Source organism: Canis lupus, chromosome 20 (genome assembly GCF_003254725.2).
Source record: "Canis lupus dingo isolate Sandy chromosome 20, ASM325472v2, whole genome shotgun sequence".
NCBI classification, from domain to species: domain Eukaryota; kingdom Metazoa; phylum Chordata; class Mammalia; order Carnivora; family Canidae; genus Canis; species Canis lupus.
This window is the reverse complement of record NC_064262.1, coordinates 35,877,435-35,894,272: the sequence shown is the minus strand read 5'-3', so window position 1 is coordinate 35,894,272 and position 16,838 is coordinate 35,877,435. Positions and strand designations below refer to the sequence as shown.

The window sequence follows — 16,838 nt, the reverse complement described above, 5'->3', positions numbered from 1 at the left end:
ATTTTCATTTAATCTTTTTTATAATTTCTATTTCCTCCTGAAATTCCTTATCTGTGAACTGATTATAGTCGTGTTGCTGTTTTGTTCTCAAACACAGCTACAAAGCTGTTTTAAATTTCTTTTCTGATAATTTCTGACCCAGCACCTGGGTAATTTCTGTTTCTGTTGACTCTATTTTTCTTTTAAAACAACTTTTTATTTTTCTTATTCATGCATGTGTCTAGTGATTTTTTATGTATGTTGGACATCATATTTATAGCTGACTGATTTTTATAAATTTCCTCATTGTAACTTTTAAAAAAAATTTTTTTTTAGGAAAGTGACAGGTGTTTTAGTTTTATTGCATTTGTTTCAAATCTTTAACAGATATCAATATTTTTTCTTTTTTTTTCTCATTGTAACTTAATATAGTTCCATCCATGTGATAGATGTTCTAAAAATGCCAAGTTTATTGAATTTGATTACATTGGTAGTAGGAAACATTACTAAAGAGATGAAGAGACAGAAATGATATATCATATATAGCAGGACAGCCAATAGTGATTTGATATTCTGCGTTCTAGCATCACATAAACTGTGAGTACAACATTGACTTCTTTGTTTCAAAAGTACCATATGAGGCCATTTTCTAGCTGAAAGACAGAAAAAAGTACATTTTTGTTGATAACCTTAAGATATAAACACTTTCTCAAAAACATATCATTTTTACAGCTTAATCATATTAGTGCCATTATGTGTTCTAAATTCAAATAAAGGTATTACTATTAATAAACTTAAAGACAAAAAATGCAACTTAATAGCAAGAATAATTGATTTGATTTTGTTTGACCAGTTATCTTACTTTATAGATCAGAAGGGAAAAATTGTATTATTTGCTCCTTTCAAAGTTATTTTTTATTTGCCTGTACATTTCCATATTATTAGAAACCCTCTTTTTTCTTTGCTACTTTTGTCTTTAGAAACTCTGAATCCTTTATCTAATTTCATTAACAAATACACTCTAGTAAAATGCCTGTGTGTTTTCCTCACTGTCCTAGTTTTCTTGCTACAATATTCTTTTTTCTGTTATGACCATGTATATCTTAATTTGTAGATAATAGTGGTTATAGAAGTCTGAGTTATTACTTTTGATAGCACTTTCTTTCCTACCAAAATCATTGGTTCTTTTGTGATTCTTTTAACTTACGGGTTTTCTCAATTGGGCTTTCTCAAAGCTGGGAATATTTATTTAAAATAAATATTTGTTTAAAACACATTTGTTTTAAATAATATATTTTAAACACAATGAAACATTACCAGTTTAAACTTTATTGAACATTCCAATTAACAAATCCTTTTAAAATTTAGTTTCATTGTTTTCATATGCACAGTGTGCTTGTGGTATTTTGAACATCAGCCACTTTGGCTAAAGAGGACATTTTGGGACACCAGGGCCACCTTGCTATATCTACAGTAATGTTAGGTAAACACTTAGTGGTACCTTAATCATAATATTCAGAGTCCCACAGTACATTTCCAGAAACCTTAGTGTCTTTCATTAAGATAGCTAACTGCAGAGGTCATTGACAGACTCCGGAAATTACCTTGGATCTTTCTCCAGAAAATTCTTTGCCAGCAGTGGCAATATCCTTAGGTTGCTGATTTTTCACCAAGGATCTTTGTGGTCTAGGGATTTGGCAACTGCTGTTGATTTTTTTAAGTAAAACTTGAACTTGGTGGCAATCCAGAAAGTAGACAACTCAACAGAAATTTTTCAATCTCACTTAAGCCTCCTGATAAAGCACCTAATATGTTCTCAAATGAATTAATCCTGACCTTTTATATTTTCAGGTTAGTTTGTGATGTAGGTTTTCATAATGCCTACAATATGCCTTTGATATGGTAATCCTAACTCTTCAAGTTAGAACTTCTTTCATGGCTAACAACTTTAGGATATTTCTCTTTGCCGGTTAATTAATATGAGTAGTAACAATGATAAGAAAAATAGACACCATTATGAAATATGTATTAAGTGTAAGCAGTGACTCAAGTGCTTAACAGACATTATTTCATTTATTTTCCTCTTCATCATCCTGGGAGATAGATACTATTATTATCTCTGTTTTACATATGGAGAGACAAGACTAAGAGACCACGTGATGTGCCCAGGGTTTTACAATAGTGGGTGGATGAGCCAGAATTCATATTCAAGTCTGATGGCTCCACAGACCAATAAATTATGTTGGGTCATGGAGCCACAAGTTGTAATACTGACCCTAATTTACACCAGATAAAATCTTGTAAGGAAATAAATTTAAGATGAAAGTTACCAATTATTGAAAAGGTCTACCAAATTTTTCAAGAAGAAATTCTTTAAAGAAATTCTGACTCAGAAACCTATGAAATGAAAAAAAAAATCTCTCTCTCATTCTCTCTCTCTCTTTTTAAAGATTTTATTTTTAAGTAATCTCTACACCCAACATAAGGCTTGAACCCACAACTGAGAGATCAAGAGTTGCATACTCTTGCATACTCTACTGATTAAGCCAGTCAGATGCCCTGAAAAATATCTGTTAATAAGATATAAGGGCTTGATAAAAATGATAAAACACAGCTTGACTGATATTATTAGAAACACATGCATAAGAGAGACCCTTCCTTGTTTGGAAATCAGATCTATCCTCTCCATAGTAACTGGTGTGACATTTTAAAATGTAAATAGGGTCAGGTTATGTAATTGCTTACACTTACACTTTGCTCATACTTAGAATGAAAAATGTTCCCTCAGAGTACTGTACAGCCTGCCCAAGATGTGGATTAACAGCTACCTCCAACTGTCTTTGTGTCTGCTCTACTTCCTGACTCACTTTCTTCTGTTCATTGACCACACTAGTAGGCTTTCGTTGTTATTTTTCTGTCTCCTCCCGCAACAATAAGCTCCATGCAGGCAGGCACCTGACGTTGGTTGACAGGTGCTTTTGAGAATTAACTGAAATTCATAATAGTAATGTGATTATTAAAAGCCCTGGTTGACTGATGATCACTATAATGCATTGTCAGTAATTCATGAAGTTGTCATCTGTTTAATTGGAAAAAAGTCTGATCCTTCCTTCAAATAAATACTGATGGCTTGGCCAGACGTAATTCAGTATTTGCTGTAATATTTAAAGATGTTTTCATATATCAATGGCAGCCTTTTATTAAAAAGTTGGCTTTTGGTGTCACTTGTTAATAAATTAATGAATTTGCTAATTTTCTCATCTAAATAGTATTTTTCTGCCATTCAATGTGTAGTTATAAATATATGAATATATTAATTAATTGTAAACTAATTATATTTAATTAATATTAAATGAGTATTTATCAAGTTATTTCATTAAACAGATATGTAGTTGTAGAGAAAATATGTTTAAAATTGGAAAGGAGAAAAATTAGAAGGGAAACATGCACTTAGAACTTGATTCCTCTTTTGGGCAGGTTCCCACCCACTTTCCTATTTTGCAAAATCAGAGCTACAGGTACAGTATGTCTGTGGTAGGGACACTGTATACTTAAAGTATAAGTAGGAATTTTGAGGGAGACATAATCAGTTTCTAAGAGTGACTGTTCAACAGCAAAAATGGTTGTGATTGGAAGTCATCTGAACTTTGTATCTACCAAAAAGTGAACTTCTAACGATGTCATCCCCTTAGAATACCTTTAAAAACTTTAACAGTCAGCCAGCCCCTCATGGAAAATCCTAGATCTTACATTGCACTTGTATAGCAAAATCAAACAACCACACACAAAAAAATAAACAACATTGAAAACAAAACAACCTTTCTTATGCTGGTAGTCATTAATGGGGGAAAGATAATTATCTTCCTTGAAGTATTTCATTAGGTAGCCAGGGGCCTGGAAGTTTTGCTAATCAACTGTGTGACCTTGGGAAAGTCACATGACCTGTCAGACTTCAAGTTACTTCAGGTCACAGGGGAGTGGGGTGAGGGGACCTTGATTTTCCTTCTTGATCAGAACTACTTAAGTTGGTGAGGTTGGGACATTTCACATGGTATGGATAGCAGTCATTTCTCTGTAGGTTGCATGCTCATTCTTATGGGAAATCCAGCTACTTCTACAGCAAAACTTTGTCCTGAGGGAAACATTTCTGAGAAAAAAATTCTCTTTCTTTTTCCCCCTCCTTCTAAATAGATATATACTCCCTACTTTAAACTTGAAAAAGGTAAATTTCAAGAAAAGATTGCTTGGTTGGATCATTTTCAGACACCCCATAAATAATTTTATTATTTATGTTTAAAGAGATTCTTATGAATAACATAGAAGGAACTTTGTGTATGAGTGTGGGTGCACATGTGCACATGTACCTGTACATGTATGCGTGTGTATGAGTGTGTGTGTATGTATTTGTCTATGTGTGTCTGTGTGATTTTTAAGAACTTAATTGTGGAACTGAAATGACTTGCTTCACTCTAAACCTTAGTTTGCTGTATAGTTAAAGAAATTCAGAACCAAATCAAACCTTTGCTTTGACTTACTTGGAAGTGATTATGTTGCACATATAAACATATTAATAATATATGTTTCTTCCTAAGAGGTTTCAGGTGGCTGAGAATATACAACACCACGAAAATTTTTTTTCTAGGTTGAAAGCCTTTTGTCTTCTCATTCTACATGAAATTGGCTGAAATGTAGAGGTGGTTCTGATTAAAAGAATCAAGAATAGAGAGGAGAAGGATTTACAGCTTCATAGCAATATTTTCTGAAACTCAGGTCAAGAGCATGATGAACTATGACCAGCTTTAGTCTGGTCAAAATGCTTTTTTTTTTTTTTTAATTATGAGGAAATGAAAGAGGATTCATTATATCTGCTGATTAACATTCTGGATGAGGAGATGATATTAGCTGTCCAGAGAATGTCTTCTGAAGGCCAAAAGACCCTGATTTGAATCTTGGCTTTTTTCCTTACTAGTGGTAAGATGCAGGGCAAATTTCTTAGCCTATTGGAGTCCCAGTTTCTTCTGTAAGTTAGGTTGGTGATACTCCCATAAGGACGTCAAGCTTCCATGGGGTTTTTAATCACATGGAGTTCAGCACACTGATCCCAGTTTGGGGTAACCATTGTCACCATTGTGATTATTATTTTAACCAATACTCTTGCAATACAGAGATGTTGATTATACTTGTAATTGCATATTTAGTCTCTGCCTCCTTTGCAGACTGTGAGCTCTGTGAGGCAGACACCACATCCATTTTTCAACATTGTGATTGGGGCTTAGGCACACAGCTGGCACTCAATAAATATCTGAAGAAGGACTGAATGACTGGAGTGGAGGAAATGAAGGATCATCTCAAGAGTCAGATACCCATGCGAAAGGAGGTTAAGAAGCATAATTTGCCAAAGAGAAGATGCCAAAGATTGATGCTTCTGGAATTGGAATTCTTTTTTTTTTTTAAGATTTTATTTATTTATTCATGAGAGACAGAGAGAGAGAGAGAGAGAGAGAGAGAGAGACAGAGACATAGGCAGAGGGAGAAGCACGAGGAGCCTGATGTGGGACCCAATCCCGGGACTCCAGGATCATGCCAAGCCAAAGGCAGATGCTTAACCACTGCGCCACCCAGGCATCCCTGGAATTGGAATTCTAGAATTCTTTTGCAGTGGGGGGATTACCCAGACTTGGCATCTGAGCCATTTCAAGCCTCTTTGGGAACCTGGTGGGCTACAGGATTGGGTGTTGCATGTCCACAGAGGGGCTGAACTCAAAACCACCTTGGGCAACACCTGTACCCTCCTGGGTATGCATGGCAGACAGTCAGAGGCCCCTTATCAGAGTAGGCAGAGAGAGAGCAAAAGACCTGGAACAATTTCCCTTCATAATCATCAGCCAGTTTGGGAGCACTAGGCTAATTGTTCAGTTTGGTTTCATTGTTTGTTTAAACAGGTTTCTTTATGTGTCAGACAAGAAACACAAACAGGAGACTGCTGCTAGGACATATTTTCTATTCTTTTTCCAGTTTTTCATTAATGTCTCCAAAGGAAATCTCTCTTATAATTGCCTTAAGTATTGTCTTCATTATTAAATACCAGGCATTTATTATATTCTACACTTCTTTTTTGACTCTCTGTGCCAAATTTTTCTGTGTCCTTCTAAGTAAATAACGACATTGAACTGTAGAGCAGGTGGTTTCTGGGAGCATGCCTTCCCATTTAAATTTTCAGGAACACCACCGTGCTCTTAAAAATGTTTTAGCAGGGACAGATGTCTGGAGTCTCTGGCTTTGTGTGTTCTACTCCAGAGACAACATTAACTATCAGGTTAAACTCAGCAAAATTCTCTTTGATTTGGAGCCACCTAAATAGACTTTACAGGTCTCTTAGGCCATACCCCCAACTGCAGGTTTTAACCTTGAATCTCAATCATACCCCTGCCAGGTCCATATCCTGCCTCAGGATATCATTTGAGAGGGGTTGTAGGATCTTGACTTAGAATCCTAAGATGTGCCTTATACTTTAGACTGTCAGGTGAGGTAGCAGTTGGGGTTTATCACTAGCACATTTAATCCTCACACCATTCTGGCGGAGGTAGGTATTATTATTGCTCCCACTTCAGGAGTGATAATGGATGTTTAGAAAGTTAGCTAAACTACCCAGAGTTACACAGGACCACGTGATGGACCTAAGGTCACAAATGATCTGGTTTTGATTCTATGAACAGAACTTAAATATTACACTTTCCAGAAAGCATCCTTTGTTTATAGGTGTTTATTTCCCGAGTCTTTCTTAGAGCTGGTGTTAATGAGTGATTGGAATTTGTAGTGAATATGGAAAGCAGACTGTCAAGGATATAGGTTGAACTCAGTAGAGTCGGTAGGTGTTGTTTTTATTATTTATTTATTTATTTATTTATTTTTGTTTTGTTTTGTTTTGTTTTGTTTTTGTTTTCTTGCTCCATGGGGCTACAGCATTGTCTCTGCAGTGTTTAATGCTATTGCTCCTACATTTTCTGAAGTCACCCTTTACCATCCACAGGATGCTCTTCCCAGGGATAGGGGGCTGTGCTCTTAGATGAAGCAAGAGGCACCTTCTGAGAGATGATCCTGCAGTAAGCTTGTTGGCAGTGTTTGGGGACATTTGTAATCTGCATCATTTCTATACCAATGGCCCTGAGTATGCATTCATTCATTCATTCACTCATTCATTTATTCATTCATTCGTTATTTTCTTAGATTTACCTGCAAAGAAAAGATTTTAGAATATTTCCCTTAACCTTGTGAGAGCAAGCCGGAAGCCAGCAGCAATTTGAGGTGCCTGATACAGTGAGTCAGGTGTGCTGTGCTGTTTGTTTCTTTCCCTTGCCTTTTTCTCTTATCTTTAAGTTTAATAGACTAAAAATGGGGAAAAGACAGAGCAGGTGACTCTTGCTCTTGAGCAGGAGGTCCTCAGGGGTCCCTTGGGAGTGTCTGCTGATGGGATTCAAGTTACTGATGAAAGTCCTTCCACTATGCCAGAATCCAGATCTGATTTGCAAAGTTCACCTAGACTCCGTGGGGGGAGAGCTATTGTCGTATTTGCTTTTCTGGGAGAGGTAACTATTTCCTGCTGCACAGTTATCATGTTGAGGGTTGGGAACCAGGGCACGCTGGCGATAAGGATTTAATGAATACATATGAGAAGAAGAGATTCAGGCCACTGAGCAGCATGTTGCCCTAGGCCACTTCTCATTTCAGGATGGTGAGATATTTAGGGGAGTAAATTTCAGATGATCATGGAAGAAAAAATATGCGAGGAGCCTTGGGGTGAGAGATACATTGTCATCCATGTTTTCAACAGCAGATAGGTAGTCCACATCACTGAGAGCTTTGTGAATCACCTCTTGGTTTTGTCCATTGTCTTTGTTTTTTTAATTCACTTAACAGCTTTAAAACATATGATTAGGCCTGCCCTCGTGCTCATTATTCCCCATGGCAGAGAAGATGTGCTTTTAATTTATTCTTTGCTTCTAATTGTAGTGTCTGCATGTCAGGGTTCACTGGCTAGAGAGAGAGAATGAGCCCTGCTTTTGTAAAGCAGATAATTGAACCTGGTAACGATTACTGTCAGAAATCCCCTGGGGTTGTGCTGGTCCCTGTGCATCATCCCTCATGGTGGTTTCCAGCATCCTTGTGACACTGAGGATTTTCCAAAGGAAACAGCAAATTGGAGTTTGTGCCCTAAAGATCCCTAAGTGCTATGATGTTTGTACCCTTTTCTGGGTTTGTACAGTTTCTGGTGCTAGGGACATCTGAAGAGAATGTTTTCAATTTGGAAATGTTTAAAGAAATGTTTGCAATACAGGCAACAAAGGACTAGTATCTAGGATAGAAACAGAACTCCTTGTGCCGATAACAAAGATACTGTAATAAAAACTCCTTCATATCAATCCACCACAAAGAAGCAGTAGAAAAATAGGCAACAGATATGAGCAGTCAGTTGACAGGAGTAGAATTGCATGGACAAAGAAAAGATGCTCAATTTCATTAGTAATCAAGGGAAAACAAATTAAAGCAGTGAAATGCCATTTTTACTGACCAGTTGGCAAAATAATGGCAATGATGGTTGATGATGATAATGATGATGGTGGTAGTGGTGGTGGTGATATCAGATGTTGGTGAGGTGTGGGGAAATGGGACTCTACTGGGACAGCCACACTGCAGGTCAGGTTTGCAAAAGCTTATAAAACTAAAAATGCACAGACCCTATGAACCATCTACCCCACATCTTTCATCTGCCTGTAGAAGCACTGCAATGCCTACTTGTATGGGAGAGACTGATTGAGACTGTGGCATATGCATGGAATGGGATTCTAGGTACTAGCTAAAAGGAATAAAGCAAATGTACAGGTGATTGCAAGGATGGTGCCCAGAACATATACTAACTTTAAAAATGAAAGGCAGGGTTAAGAATTATGTGTACAATGTAATATAACTTAGATTAAAGAGATCATACAGATAGGGATGCCTGGGTGTCTCACTGGTTGAGCTTCTGCCTTCTGCTCAGGGCATGATCCCGGAATTCCAGGATGGAGTCCTGCTTTGGGCTCCCCACAGGGAGCCTGCTTCTCCCTCTGCCTATGTCTCTGCCTCTCTCTCTCTGTGTCTCTCATGAATAAATAAAATAGTAAAAAAAAAGTCAAGATGTTCATCACACACACACACAAAGAGCATACAACTAGTGAGTATTTATGTATGTCTGTTATTACAGATGAAAAGGTCTGTTGGTAGCATCTGGGGAAGGGCCTATTATTAGCAGTGGGGTCAAAGGAGATGTGAGTCTTTTCTGGGATGCTTTTTAGATTATTACAAAAAAATTATCTGGGATAATCAAAATTTAGTTTTTAAAAGTTTTCTCTTAAGAGAGAAAAAAGAGATGAATTGGTGGTAAATATCCATTAGCTCTGCTGCTTGCCTTACAGTAGCATCCCAAGGAAGCCAGAGATTCAGAGCCTCCAACATCAGACCACACCTTTTCATTCTCTTATTAGGCTTCAGGATCCCACTGTCCTGAGGGGCTCTGGTGAAAATCAAGTGAGTCTTGTGTGCCTCTTGTGCTCCCCTTCATCCTGGGCCCTGAGCATGAGGCCTGGCATGAGGCTGGCACTGGATAATCACATTTTGGATTGGCATTGAATATGGACATCTGATGTGGGGTGCTTTGTTGACTGTGGCTGCAGACCTGGAACTGGTGATAGATTGTTGCCATCTGCCTTACCATCAGAGGTATCCTGGCTTCTGATTCTGTAGCGTGTACTCTGTACACAGGCCCTGGGTTTACATAAACCTTCACTTGCTTTCCTGAGCAGAATGTCTCTTAGTCTATGTAATAAAGCAGCTTCTAGTCCCCCTGGCCTAAGGCTCCTCTCTGACCTGCTGGGGAGTATTAGAGCCAGGCCTGAATTCTTGGGCCTGCATCCTATGTGGGCACACAGGGCCCCAAGCTTGGTTTAATGCTCTTCTATTGCCATATTGAAATTATTCTTTTAAATTAAATAATTAATTTAATTTTGAGCCCACAGCACATTCTTTTTGTTAACTGTACATTTGACATTGATTTACTTTATTGTATATAAGTTATACATTGGATAAAGACAGAGGGAAATAAGATATGGAGACTTATGTAGAAATATACTGAAAATATTAAATTATGTACTTTGGCAAATATGTTACAATTTGCATTTTTCTTTGGTTTTATTGACAAATAATTTACATACTTCACTATATTGGTTTGCGGCATATAGCATGATGGTTTAAGTTACATATATTGTAAAATGATTAGGACAATAGGTTCAGCTAACATTGATTTGATTTTTCATGATCCTTGATTCCTTACATTGGTATCTGTGCATTTGAGTAGTAGGGCTCCTCTTCCAGAGTTTGTAGATTTCCCTTGGCAGATACAGCTCTTCACTAGTCAGCCCAGTTTGGGTTTCTGGGTGTGTGCGCTGGTAATGTGTTTGGGCAGGTGGGACCTGCTATTTTGGTCTATTTTTAGGCAAGGCAACTCTGAGGACCGAGACAGGGTGTGCCTGGCTGAGAACTGATGGGCAGGACCCCTGCCTTGGCTCCGCGCCCACGTGAGGCTGCAGGATGGCCTCCTCAGCAGCCTGGGTTCTCCAACTGGCCTTACAGGATGACTGGGACCTGGTGCTCTATTCGGTGGTAGGGGGGGGGCTATGAATTAGCTTCCCAGGCCCTGGCAGGGGATCAGACCACAGCCCAGAGCTTGTACAGCTCATTGTTCAGGAACCTGGGTCAGGCCTGGGGGTGCACGCAGTTCCCAGGTCAGGGGAGGCCACCAGTTTTGCTCTGTACACGCAGGAGAAGCCACAGGCTATGCTCTCTGTGCAGAGCGCCAGTGTAGGTAGGGCTGCTGAACGGGCGCCACAGCTTCCCCTGTGCTCTGCTGGGCTCCCTGGTCAGACAGGCTGGAGACTGTCACCAGCAATGGTCGCAGCTACAAAGCAGATTCCCTGCCAGAACGCAGTGGGAGAAGCAGCTCTGCAACCAGTCAAGCTCTCTGTTGTCGTGAGTCCAGCCTACCTGCAGCCCCAGTCCCCTGCTGACCAGGGCCACTGGCTTTGCTCTGCCGGCCCTTGTCTGGGCTCGAGTGCCACTGGGCCACAGGGCTTCCAGGAGCTGTGAACAGCCTGCTGGTCAGCTGGGCCTACAGCTGGGTGGGGGCTAGGTCTCAGCCCCTCGCCTGGGCGGGAGGTGGGGGGGACCATCCAGACTACTCTCACCTTCCCAAACAGGCTCTCAGGGTAGGAGGGGCCGGGAGCTGCCCTCAGCCTTAGCTATGAATCAGTCTTCTTGCCTGTGCACAGCCTGGGGGGCCTGCACACCCAGTCCTGGCTTTGCCCTGCGGGGAGCAGCTCCACCATCCTGTCTCTTGAGCCCAGCTTCCAGGAGCTGGGGCCAGCCGTCTGGTCACATGGGGCCAGGAGGCACCCTCCGCAGCAGGTGGGGCTGTGACTCAGCACCCTGAGTGTGGGCAAACTGGCCTCCAAGGCAGAGCCGCACCGTACCAAGTTCTCGGGTCAGAGTGCACCCGTCCAGGTGGTTTTGAGGAGAGCAAAGCTGCTGGTTGGGGTTGCTAGTTGGGCACCACAGGCATGAACGGTCTGCCAAGACCCAGTGCTGGTCCTTGCAAGCCCCTGCCCCTTCTTCATCACAGTCAGATTCCCAGGGGCTGGGCCCCAAAGAGTCCCCTGCAATCACAGTGGTGTGAGGTCAGAGGAGGGGCTCCCACAGAGTGCCGCACAATGCTGGGAAGGCTGGTTGCCACTGTGGGCTCTCTTTTCTGGCTGGAGGAAGTGGTGCCTCTGGCAGTGGTGGGAGGTGGCGGGGTATCACCAAGCAGCAGGTTGCTGCTTCTCTTATCCCATTGCTATCTATCTTGGTCTCTGTGGTACAAAGGGTGCTTCCTCCTCACCTCCGCTTCTAGATTTCTCTCATGTGTACAAGTTACCTATTCTCATGAGAGGGAGCAAAGCCAGGAAAAACCTTTGTCACTGTCTTAGTGATGTCTTGAAAGTCTTAATAATTTTTGAACAAGGGACCCTGCATTTTCATTTGTACTGGACCTTACAAATTAGGTATTCAGTCATGGTTAGAGTGACTTATGGTGCCTACCCCTGGCCAAGCAGTGAGCACAGCTGATGAAAACTCTGGACCCTGGTTAGAAGAGAAGAGAAGCTTCTGGCTCATGGCCCCAGAAAAAGCAGACAGCTCTGATGTTGAAGCAACAAAAGGAACTCTTTATGACAGCCTGGACTTTCATGTTTCTCAAGGACACTGTGGAATCTGTTTGTGTTTTCACCCCGAGGGCAACAACCACTTTCTCCCTTTGTGCCTGAAAGTATATTAGATGACCACTGTTCCTGATGAGCCTGCTCCTCTTTGAAGGAAGGCTTTACTACATGACTGATGATGAGTCCTCATCCCGCCAGTGGAGGACTGTTTTGCATTTTACTCCTGAGCTGTAGATGGAACCAGGACCTCTGGTGGGCTCTGCACTCTGGTGATGGGGCAAGCAGCCAGGAGGCTGCCTCTGCCACATGCCCAGCAGCTTCTGGACTGCCGTGGTCCACTGCACTTGGATTTCTCCATTCTGCCTCTGCTTACCATTTGCATCCTCTCCCCACATTCCTACATCCCTGCATCTCCCACACCCCTGCAGCCCCACGCCCCCACATTTCTTCATTGCATACTTCTGTGTCTCTATGTCCCCACAACCCTGCATCTCCCACAATCCTGACTGTGTCTCCACACCCCCATATCTCTGTATCCCTATAGTTCTGTGTGTCTGTATCCCCACATGCCTGCCTGTCTGCATCTCTACACCCCCACATCTGCATACCCACACCCCTGCACCTCTGCATCCCTGCTCCCCCATATCTCTGCATCCTCACACATCCACATTTCTGCATGCCCACATCCCTGTATCACGACATTCCCCCATCCCGGCATCCTTTGCATTCCTCTATCCCATCTGCCTTGTTGATAGAGCTGAAAAAGGGGATGCAGGAGGAGCAGATGAGCAGTACCCAGAGTTGCTTCTCCTCCTTGAAGCAGCCTCAACTATTGAAGGAATCTAGGAGTAAGACTGATCTAATTTCAAAGCCCAGTATAGCATTTAATAGCTGGGTGAGTTCTTGGGCAAGTCCTTTTAACTCCTCTGAGCTACAAATGAAGGATTAGGTGAGAAGGACACCAGGCTCAGAGATGATCCAGGCAGAGGAAGTCTGAATTTTCCTCTAAAAATGTAGAAAAATCAATGTACTTACTTAACTCTCCTCCACTATCATATATTCCCTTTGGTTTCAGTGAATAAGCCCTAAGGTACAAGCAGCTCTGAGGCCCCAGGCCCCAGGTCAGTCACTGGGGGTAGAGGCAGGGACCAGTCCCCAGCCCTTGAGCATCTCATAGCTCTGCCTTGTTAACCCTCACAGAGTACAGACTGGGAGACGTGCTTCAATGAATGATCTTGCTGCCCTTCTACAGACCGAGATTGATGATGGACATGTGGTCTCTAAAGCAGCAGAGCAGTTACAATCAGCATATTCTTAGCCGTGAAGACATTGGCCATCACAGGGCATATTGGAGGTTGGTTGGTTTAAATGAGAGTTGAGTTGGTCCTCTTGGTCAGACAGTTAGATTTAATGACTATAAACTGAGTGTGTGTGTCTTGGATGACTTTCCAGGCAGATGCCGATCTCTGACTTACAGTAAGCAAGAGAAGGGTAAACTATGTTATCAGTTTGGTGGTAGGAGAGAGCCAGTAGACACATTTTTATTTGTATTCTAAAGATATAGGATGTCTGCAAACTTTACGTTAGACCCCAAAGTCTTATTTAAAATATACTTATTTTTCAAGAATGCTATAAAACAAGCAATAATTTTTATAGCTCCAAATTATTTTGATCTTTTTCAGCCTTCCATCTTTGTTATAAACTGTACTTTATGTGTCTGTCATAATATTTGCCTTTCCACTCCTTTTAATGGGTTGGGATATTTTGGAATCAATTACGCGGTTCTTTGTTTCTCACATTAAATAACCACCAATTCTTCACTTAAATATTTTGAATATTGAAAATAATTTCTTAGGTGACATTAATTATGATGCACATCCCCGCTGAGCTATTCTTCCCTGGTGATATTAACGATAGTGTTTTGGCATTCCTGACTGGCTCTGTCATTAACCCATCATAAATACCAGCCCCAATTAGTGTGCAGAAGTGAGATCGGTTGAGGAGTGAAATGTATGTGCCGCAAATAGAGAGTAGGTGCTGTGTCTGTCCCTGAGGAACAACTGAATTTGTCAACTGTCAAATCTGAATTCTTAATGGCTTTCTTTGTGAAAAAAATGCATTCTTTGATTTTTTTTTCATTTTACAAAATAATCTGTAACCACAGTTGGCTGTGATGTCTGTTTGCAAAATTTTGTCCTTTGGTTTCTTTCCATTCTGTTAAATCAGAAAATCCTTTTTTGATTCAAAGATATTATGCCATGTAGCTCCTTATTTATGTTTGGTTGTACTGTCTACCTCTTTGTCTTCCTTTACTCTTGAATTGCTATTTTTTTTCTATCCTCTCTTCCTTCCTCAATTCTTTGTTTATTCCCTCCTTTCCCCCCTCCCACTCTCCCTCCCTCTTCCCTTTCTTTCTTTATGGTCTCTTGTCCTCTTTATTTGCTTTGGAGTGTGTTATCAGAAGTCAGCACTGAGACTGATTGTTTATGTGTAGACTGTACTCAGCTCAGGATGAAGGGGAAATGCTTCCTGCCTTGTCATCTGGCATTGAAGAGTGCCCGAAAATCCTGCATGTGTGGGTCATCAATACATATCTACTAACAAGTAAAATTTCTCATAAAACAGAGTTTCGAAAGTGTGTAATAGAGTGTAATAGAGGGTGGTTTTCAAATTAGCCACCATCTCAGACACGTGTACTTCCCTTGAGTCTCCCATCCAGAAAAGAGCCGTTTGTTCAGTCATATAGATGCACGGTGGAGGGCCTCTTCCATTTTTGGCCAGTGCTTGGCATGGGCTCGGAGTTAGGAGTCCAAAAGTAGTTATCTCCAAATCAAGATACTTTTTAAAGTGAAAGAGGAGCTATTGATAATGAGTTTTGGACTAGCCTGGGCAAATGGTAGGGTTGCCAGGTAAAATATAGGACACCCGGTTAAATTAGGAATTTAACTTCAACTGGGCGTCCTTTGTTTTTGTTATGCTGGAAGCCCTATTTGTACTCATAAATGCCTGAGACCTGCTCACTGCCAGCACAGAGTTTACAGTCTAGTGATCCTAACTCCAGACTTGACCTCGGGCACTATGCTGATTACTTCACCTGTCATGATAATGCTGGGAAGTGGATGGTGCTCATCCACCTCCCAGCTCAGCAGTGGAGGATTTTGGCAGGTTAATACCATCCCCAAGGTCAGATATGAGGACCTGGGCGTGCAGCGTAGGGAATGAGTACCAGGGCCTCAGAGCCAGCTACCTACCAAAGCTTTTGCCCTTCCACTGTACCCTCCTGCCTCCTGACCAGCATGTGACAGCAGTGAGCTCCTTTTGCAGGGTTTTAAAGAGATCCTGCAGGAAAGTGAAGAGCCTTCATCATCACTTCTCTGCTGCTGGATTTTTTAGGCAGCAGGAGGCAACCAGCTGTTTTCACTGTATCAAACCCAAAACATGTCACGCAGAAAAAATGTCAAGTCATTTTGAAAAATGTCTGAAGCATAATATGCTTGACAGGGGTGAAATAGCATTGGCCATCATCGCGTAATTACTACCTCGGTGTTTGCTTACGGTGCGGCCCTTTCTTCTTGCACTTGGATTATTTAACTCAGTCTGAGCAACCATGCAGCTTCATAAAACTCGGGCCTCGGCACGTCCAATAGTTAGGTTTTTCTCCGATTCTTCCCAACCATGTTCCTCGCCAGGTTGACTAAGCAACTTAACGGTTTCTTTCGTGTTCTTATCTTCAGACTAAACTCAGACAGACTTATTGAATTAAGCTAAATCAAGGTCACCGATTACTATTTTTTTTTTCTGCAAAAAGAAAATGTTAAGGTAGGGGGTGAGGCACTGAGGTCCAAGATCTGATCTGTATCGAAGCTGCAGCTACACACCATAACATTACGATCCACTAGATGTCGCTGATGATTCACACCAGTGCCACTGTGAGCCCATTTATGGATGTTAAAAAAAGTCCTTAAAAATGGCAAGCCGGAATTAAAAATATGGAACTTTCAAGTATTCCTTTTTTCTCTTTTTTCTTTTTTACCTTTGACTTTTTAATATCATTTTTGTGTTCATCCAAATGAACCTACTTTGTCTTTTCTGTGATCTCTTTCTACCTTTCTGAATTTAGCAAATCAAGTTGAGAGCATAAGAAAGGCTGTCTTATTGAAACCGTCTTGCTCTTTGTGTATGTTGCTTTTTTCAAACTTTTGTGAGCTTCCTCAGTTTGGTTAGTGTGTATTCATGCAACATATCTAGTTAATGCATGTTTCCTACACCAGTGAAGCTGATTTTCCATTTACAGATCTATGCTTGATTTTGTTTGAGAAAGGAAAAATATGTCTTTGCCTTTGGGGATTTGCCCCTGATAATAGGAGGGATCAGATGCCTCTTGTCCAAAGAGGGTGAATCTCTGGGTCAGCCATTCTGGCTTAAAGACTAGGGCTGGAGGGATGGATGCTCCTGGAGGCCGATGAGATGATTGGCTGTACGGGTTATGAAGCCAGTCCGTCTAGTATGCAGAGCAAGTTCTAGGCTGGGCAACAACAAAAGCAGAAAGATTGGCAGCTGCTATAGATTTCC

The 16,838-nt window shown here is 41.2% G+C and overlaps 1 protein-coding gene and 1 long non-coding RNA gene across 12 annotated transcripts in view; one reads left to right on the top strand and one right to left on the bottom strand.

The window, feature by feature from the left end:
• CACNA2D3 (calcium voltage-gated channel auxiliary subunit alpha2delta 3) overlaps nt 1-16,838 on the top strand; it is a 945,794-nt gene that overhangs the window by 370,206 nt on the left and 558,750 nt on the right. The window lies entirely within an intron of this gene.
• LOC112665932 (uncharacterized) overlaps nt 428-16,838 on the bottom strand; it is a 32,058-nt gene continuing 15,647 nt past the window's right edge. The window contains exon 2 of the long non-coding RNA XR_003140609.3: nt 428-632. This is a non-coding gene — a long non-coding RNA (uncharacterized LOC112665932). The remainder of the gene's footprint in view (nt 633-16,838) is intronic.